The 7,909-nt window shown below is 46.1% G+C and overlaps 1 pseudogene; it reads right to left on the bottom strand.

The window, feature by feature from the left end:
* Nucleotides 1-980: 980 nt before the first annotated feature.
* LOC105886473 lies at nt 981-5,906 on the bottom strand (annotated as a pseudogene).
* Between the last annotated feature and the right edge of the window lie 2,003 nt (nt 5,907-7,909).

Raw genomic sequence — 7,909 nt, 5'->3', positions numbered from 1 at the left:
GTGTGGCATCACAGCTCACAGCAACCTCCAACTCCTGGGCTTAGGTGATTCTCTTGCCTCAGCCTCCTGAATAGCTGGGACTACAGGCGCCCGCCACAGCACCTGGCTATTTTTTGTTGCAGTTTGGTCGGGGCCGGGTTCAAACCCGCCACCCTCAGTATAAGGGGCTGGTGCCCTACCCTTGAGCCACAGGCACCGCCCACAAGGCATTCTTAATAGTCACCAAATTCTGGTTCTGCTGAGGGACTTAGGCAAATGACTTCACCTCTCTGAGCCTCAGTTTCTGCAGCTGTAAAATGGGATAAGAATAACTTTTTCTATGGGGCTAGGTGTGAGGATTGAGTAGGTTATAGCACCAAGCCTCTAGCTTAGAGACTGCCATGTAATAAGTGATCAATAAATTCCAGTGCTACAGAGGCAGAGGTTAGGCATGTGCGTTCTAGGGCCAGACTGCTTACTTTTGTTCTTGGGCAAACTTCTTAACCTTTGTAAGTTTTGGTTTCCTCATTTGTGAAATGAACTAATAATGCCTATTTTTAAAGTTGAACATATTTGAGGCACAGATAGATTAAGTGACTTTCCCCAGCTGTGCTAGGACAGACATAGCTAGCAGGTGTCAAGTACAGAACATGAAGGCTCTGGGGACTGCTCACTTGACCACTACAACAGAATGGCATGAGTGATGCACAGTGACACACTCCCTGTAATGGCAGAGTGGAGATGGACAAGCCATCATTGCTGTTGGGGGTTAAGGGATAACAGAGAAAGCTTTAAAAAGAAGGTGAAAATTGCTCTAGTTGTGGAAAGACAGTGAGGAATGAGGCTAGATGGTTGCACAATAGTGTGAATGTATCTAATGTCACAGAATTGTACACTTATAAATGGTTAAAATGGTAATAAGAAAATCATTTTTTAAAGTTGTTTTTTCCCCTGGGTGTCAAACAATCCTTTATTGAATCATTTTCCTTTGCGCTTTTTAACTAACTGGGCATTCCAGCACCACTGTTGATGTCATCTATGATGTCATGAGGGTGGCTACCGTCAACATTGCAGCCCACAGACTGGGTCGTCCCCAGGACTCTTTAATGGTTCCAGAGAGTTCTCTGGTTAAGGTCGGTGCCGTATCTGTCTGGCAATGTTGACAATCTTATCAAAAGTGATCTTTCCGTTGTGTTTAGTGTTTTTCTGTTTCTTCCTGTCTCTCGGTGGTTCCTTGAGGTCTTTGATGATAAGGGCAGAGGCAGGAGATACCACTTCAGTCTGGGCCTGTCTGTTCTGGATAGTCAGTTTCACTGTCATCCTCAGACCCTTCCAGTCACCGGTTGCCTTGGCATTGTCATCACTACCCTTTTTTGGAGACAAACCCAGGGGACTGATCTTGGGGGCCGACTTCACCACCAGTCTACCTCAGGTACACGACTTTGACCTCCCTGGGGTCAAACTCAAGTGGCATAGCGAAGAAGGCTTGTGTTGGATGAACCCAGATTCCAGATGGCCGAAGAAAGTTGCACCTTCGCCTCCTCCAAGCTGAAAGCCAAAAGCTAAAGTTTTAATTAAAAATAAAAATTGAACTTACATTTTTCTTAAAAACAACAATTTATTATAATATGCATTTCCTGTGAACATTCAGGAACATTTTAAGAAAGGTAAAATACTCAAGTCATCTTTGTGTCTGCAATTACAAGAGATACTCAATGTGACTTGTATCTTTTGTTACTGCTATATATTGAGTATTATAACTTTTTTGTTTTTTGAAACAGAGTCTACTCTGTTGCCCAGGCTAGAGCACCATGGCAACAGCCTAGCTCACAGCAACTTTGAATTTCCGGGTTCAAGTGATCCTCCTGCCTCAGGCTGTAGGCACCTGCCTCAATGCCAAGCTAATTTTTCTACTTTCAGTAGAGACAGGGTCTCGTTCTTGCTCAGACTGGTCTTGAACTCCTGAGCTAAGTGATCCTCTTGCCTTGACCTCCCAGAGGGCTAGGATTATAAGCATGAGCTGTTGTTCTCAGACTGAATATTACAATATTAATATACTTTTTCACTCCTTTTTTTTTTTTGAGACAGAATCTCTTTCTGTCACCCTGGGTTGCCAAGGTGATCCCTTTGCCTCAGCCTCCCAAGTAGTTGGGACTACAGGCGCCCACCACCACTCCTGGCTACCTTTTTCTATTTGTAGTAGAGACAGGGTCTTGTTCTTGCTTAGGTTGGTCTCAAACTCCTGGGCTCAAACGTGCCTCATGTCTCAGCCTCAGGAGTAGCTGAAACTACAGACTTCACCACAATGCCTGGCTAATGTTTCTATTTTTAGTAGAGACAGGGTCTCGTTCTTGCTCAGGTTGGTCTCAAACTCCTGAGCTCAAGCAATGCACCCACCGTGGCCTCCCAGAGTGCTAGGGTTATAGGTGTGAGCCACTGCACCCAGACTTCGTTTCTTTCTTTCTTAAAATAATGTATACTTTCTAGGGGGCACCCTCTGTGTATATATTTATATATTTGAATAGTATTGACTAAAGATAGGAGTTTATGGTACTTCGACACGTGTAGTTTTGTAATTTACTTTTTCCATTTACAAAAATTACAAAATTTCTATGTCATTAAGAAAAAGAGAAATTCATTTCAGGTGTGAGGACTGGGTCAAGCGAAGGCATGGAGGCACGGCAGTGCAGAGCAAATCTGGAACAGTGCAGTGGGAATGCAAATTACAAAGAGGAGTATAATGGGAAGAAAACCTGATTGAACGTTTGCATCTGGAGATTGGAGTACCTTAGAGGAAAAAAAAATAATTATGCCAGAGTCTGGGCTAAGGAAAGATATTGCACTTTATCACAAAATTTAGCTGAGGCTCCGTGTAGCCAAGACACGGAGAGAAGAGAAACACACACAAAACCAGAGCTTTCCTTTTTTTTTTTTCTTGGCTGGGGCTGGGTTTGAACCCACCACCTTAGGCACCGCCCTGAGCTTTCCTTATTATTAATACAAAACAGATAAGAAAGCATACTTTGGAGCCTGACTTCCAGTTCCTAACTGTGCTGCTTCGGCACAGCCATTAACCTCTTTGTAATTCATTTCCTCTATTTGTAAAACAGCACACATAATAGCGCCTAATTCATGGGGTTGTTGTGAGAATTAAACGAGATAATACATTGAAAGCACTTGGAGTCTGGTACATAGAAAACTCTCAGTAAAAGTTAGAAATTATTTTTATCAATATTTTTTCCTGGCTGAATTCAAAGATGAATTTATCTTGGGTCCTCATGCAAAGTGCTCTAGGAACATAAGGGACGGTATTTTTAATACTTGCAGTAATAACCCTGGCTGCATTCTCCTTAAGTCTCTGTCTCATGTCTCCTGGAAAGAAGCCAAGAGCAAAGAAAGGGCTCTGTGACCCCAGCTTCCTGACTGCCTGGGATGCACCAGGAAGAGTGTGTGCAAAAGCCCGAGAAAGGAAGAACTTTCGCTCCCTTCCTGCTTGCCCTCTCTCTCCCTATTCAGGTCGACCTTTCAGCCTGGCTGTCAGCCGGAGCCATTTCCTATTTCCCGTACATTTATTTTCTGCACATTCATGCTTTTTTCTTATATTATCCGCCTGCCTAGAATACCTCTTCCTTCCAGAATCCTCCTGGCAAACTCCTACACGTCCTTCAAAACTCACTTCAAAAATAACCATTTCTTTGTCTCCCATTCCTGAGTCTCCAAAGTCTCCTCTCTCTGGAGGACTCCATGCTTCCCTGTCTCCTGTGCCGTGTGATGGTGATAATGGTGACGAGGAAGGGGGGGATGATGACGATGAAGACAGGGTAGCTTTCCCTTATGGACCGTTCCACTGGGCACTAAGCCAGATGCTTTGTGAGCATCATTTCACTTAATTTTTATAACCCTATAAAGAAGTTGCTATTTGCATCCTCATTTTATAGGCAAGGAAACTAAGGCCATGGTTAAAGGACTTGCTTCAGCCATACCTCTGGGAGTAAAAGACCTGGGATCTGTACATAGGGGATCTGTTTTCAGAACCAGCACCCACAGCCCTTACGTCAGGATGCTTCCCTGTGTTATGGGTGTTGGGTTTTGTTGTTATGATTTTACTAATCGATGACAAGTTTGCCTCCTTTGTCTCCTTGCAGCCTCAGGCCCTGGCAGTAGGCCTCACACCCAGCAGGCACGGAAGGAATATTTGCCACTGTTCAGTTCAATTTATTTCAGTTCAGTTGACGCAAGTCGAGGCTTATTTACAAGACCTCTCCCCGCCCTCTGCACCTCCCAACCACCCCGACCAGACTTGACAGCTCTTTCATTGAGCATCCTCCTGGCTTTGTCCTTCTCGGCTGGTTTCACAGTATCCACATGCACACGTGTGCAGTAACTTCTGCTAGGGTGCATAAGAGCGGCTGCCATTCAGTGAAGCCCTACTATGTGCCCATCAGCCTGTTGAGGACTTACATACCTCATCACATTTAACCCTCACACAACTTAAGGTGAGTATAGCTATCCCCACTTTACAGACAAGAAAACTAAGGGTCAGAGCTGGTAAGGGATCATGCTGAGGTTTGACTCCATCACTGACTGGCTCCAAAACCCCTTCATTCTTCACCTCCACACTTTCCTCTTAGTCCCTGCCCCATCCCTGCATCTCCCATTTCTGAATCCTTAGCATAGAGCACACAGTAGGCCCACAATAAATGCTGGATGGATTGAAATGAACTGAATTAGGGTGTGGGTGGTCCAAGAAAAATGTGCCACGACTCAGGCCTGTCAAGTGAAATGCATAGTTTCCAAACCCAAGCATGGAGGAGCCGGCTATTTTTGGATGGCCTTGCACAAATGTTGTGTGGGCTTCCTTTTTGCTACTAAATGTCATTGCATTAGTTTCCTAGTTTCATTCTCCTGCCCGGGCTGGGGAGGATTATGCAAGCAGAGCCTAGGAATGAGTCATCTTCAGTTCAGCTGCCAAACTGTCCGCAATTGCCATGATATGGTACAATCTTTTTTCCGCCTCAAGCTATTGCGGGGTGGTTTTGTTTAAATGTTATAGTCTCTCTTTCTTTCCTTCTAATTTTGCTTCTCCCTTTTTCTTTTTCTTTGAGGAGATGGGCCAGAGGATACTGAAGGCCTTCAAAATTCTGGCCACTCTGTGTCTCCACGTGCATATCTGTCTACTTTAGAGGTACTCCATGAGGGGAAGAAAAGTTTTCTGGTGGTGACATTGTAAGGAGCTGACCCACAAGAAAGCTGGACAGTCTTTCCAGGGTGGATGGAGGTTTCCACAGGGCTAGCTTCTGCCACCGCCACTCCCAGCCTGCAGGAAATTCAGTCCTGGGCTTCCACACCCCAAACTTCAGCCATGTCCTTCACACTCCTTACATGGGCCTGTTTCCTGGATTGGCTGAAACTGGCCTGTTTACTTCCAGCACAACCTAAGGGCCTTGAGCCAGGGAAGCTCTGAGGCCAGCCCCTAGCCTTCATAGGGTGAGCCAGGCTGACCCAGCTATAGAGCCAGCAGCTGTGGGCCACAAAGGAGGGCAGGGCCCAGTGCCTACAGGGATAAATAATAGCTTTGTGGCACCTTCCATGTCTCAGGTATAGTGCTGGGCAGTGCAATAGAAAGGGTGACTGACTTGCCGTCCAGCTGTGTCAGCGCTGCCTGTGTATTTATGATAGCAAGATTGCCAGGTGTCACAAATGAAACCAGTGGGTCCATGTATGAGGGCTGGAGGATGTGGGAACAGGGGCTGGCACTGGAGCATCCTAAATGAATAATAGCTACACAATGCCTAACTCCATGCTTGAACAGAGGACTGTCTGGCATGGGGGCCTGGGTTCAGCAGGAATCACCAGGAACTTCTTAGAAATCTCTCAGAACTCTTGCCACATGTGCCCTACTTGGTAAGTTCCAGGGTGCCTTCCATAGGGGCTCTCAAATGATGCTATAGAACAAGTGATTCAGGAAGAGCCAGACCCATCTGCCCCTCCCCTGGCCCCAAGGCCCTGGCCTCCCCTTCACAGGCAGAAGAGTTTCGTATATTTGGAAACTATACCCAGGAGTTGAAAGAACTCTGGGTTAGAAGACAGAGGGGGCCTGGAGCTGATGCTGTGTGCTGCAGGCAACCCTCTTAATCTTTCCGAACCTCACTTTCCCTACCTTTAACATGGTGCTCATGAGACAATTGAGAAATGAGCTAACAGTGGTTCATAAGAGATGTGGAGTCCTTCTTCTGCTTGAAAGTCCCCGGTGACTTCCCATTTCAGGCTGGAGAATGATCCTAAGACCTGGCTGTGGATCTACCCCTCTGTCTACCACTCTCTGACCTGCTCTCTCTCCCCTACCCTGGAGTGCCCTGTTCCACCCTGGGTCTTTGAAATACTCCAGGCCTATCCTGCCTCAGCGCACCTGCACTGGCTGTTGGCCTTGCCCCAAGTGCTCTTTCCCCCGGTGTCTGTGCAGCAGTCCTCACCTCTGTGGTCTTTGCCGAAACATCAGCAGCTCAGTGAAACCTTCCAAGTAATCTCTAAAATAGCAGCGCCTCTTCCCCACACACCCTGCCTCCTCCCCTACTTAATTTCTCTTTGCAGCTCTTACCATCATTACAGATTATATCTCTTATTTATGTCACTTCTTATCTGTCTCCTTCCACTAAAAGATTCACTCTAGGAGGGCAGGACTTTTTCTGTTGTGTTCTGTGCCTGGGGGCACGTAGAAGATGCTTGATAGTCTCTGAATGAATGAAGTAGTAGAAGAACGAAGGCGTCTTCAGTACTATTATCTTAGAATGGAAAGAGCCAGTCCCAGTCCCAGCAACCTGGGGCCTTCTATGTGCTGCGGTCTCCTGGGAAAACATGCAACCTCTTCCGTCCCACAGCTATTCTTAAACCCCAGTTTGATCAGACAGAGCGTCAGTGCATGGCGGGGCTGACTGCATCTTGAACATCATGCCAATGGCTTGCTAGTCAGAAAATGAGCAAAGAGCCTGACATCAGAATCAAGCGGCGTGAGAGAAGCTTCTTCAAGTGCTTAATTTCCTAAGGAGAAGAAACTATTAGTTTGGAAGAATCAGATCGATCTTTTATGAGTGGCAGAGTTGGCAAGCCCTGTCACTGCCTGTCTGTCTGCCAAATGGCAGAGCAGGTTTGGACCAGGAATGTGCCTGACTTCTTAAACTTCATGGCCAAGCATTTCAGAGCCAGTGCTGGGAGAATGTGGGCTGATCCCTTTGACTGCAAGAGTTTCAGGAGAGCGTTCTGGGGGATCACTTTTTACAGTTGATTGTTCCTTAAGTGATGGTGCATTTTAATCTCTTCCTTTGGAAGACAAGGCTAGCTTACTTTTTTCTATCCCTTCCTCCATGGAAGTGTTGGTTTTCCTTTTATACAAATTCTAGAATTTTTAATGTTCTCCTTCTCTTTCCTCTCTCTGCTTTCCCTCCCAACCCTATTACCTAACAATCAAAGCATGTCGGAGGGAGGATGAATATGTTTTGGAAACAATACACTTAACCAAATGCTTTTTAAGAATACATATATATTATAAATAAGACGGGTAAAACTTATAATTCATAAATTCTAAAATGTTTTTCACCTCTATTTTCTTTTCTTTTTTTGAGACAGAGCCTCAAGCTGTCCCCCTGGGCAGAGTGCCGTGGCATTACAGCTCACAGCAACCTCCAACTCCTGGGCTCAAGCGAGTCTCCTGCCTCAGCCTCCCAAGTAGCTGGGACCACAGGCGCCCGCCACAACACCCGGCTATTTTTTGGTTGCAGCCGTCATTGTTGTTTGGCGGGTCCAGGCTGGGGATTCGAACCCGCCACCTTAGGTGTACGTGGCTGGCGCCTTAGCCGGTTGAGCTATAGGCGCCGAGCCCACCTCTATTTTCCTTCTCACAAACTTTGCCACTTCTGTCTTTATTTGTTAAATG

Source organism: Otolemur garnettii, unplaced genomic scaffold (genome assembly GCF_000181295.1).
Source record: "Otolemur garnettii isolate 467f Iridium unplaced genomic scaffold, OtoGar3 scaffold00011, whole genome shotgun sequence".
In the NCBI taxonomy this organism is placed as follows: Eukaryota; Metazoa; Chordata; class Mammalia; order Primates; family Galagidae; genus Otolemur; species Otolemur garnettii.
This window is presented reverse-complemented; position numbering and strand designations above follow the sequence as displayed.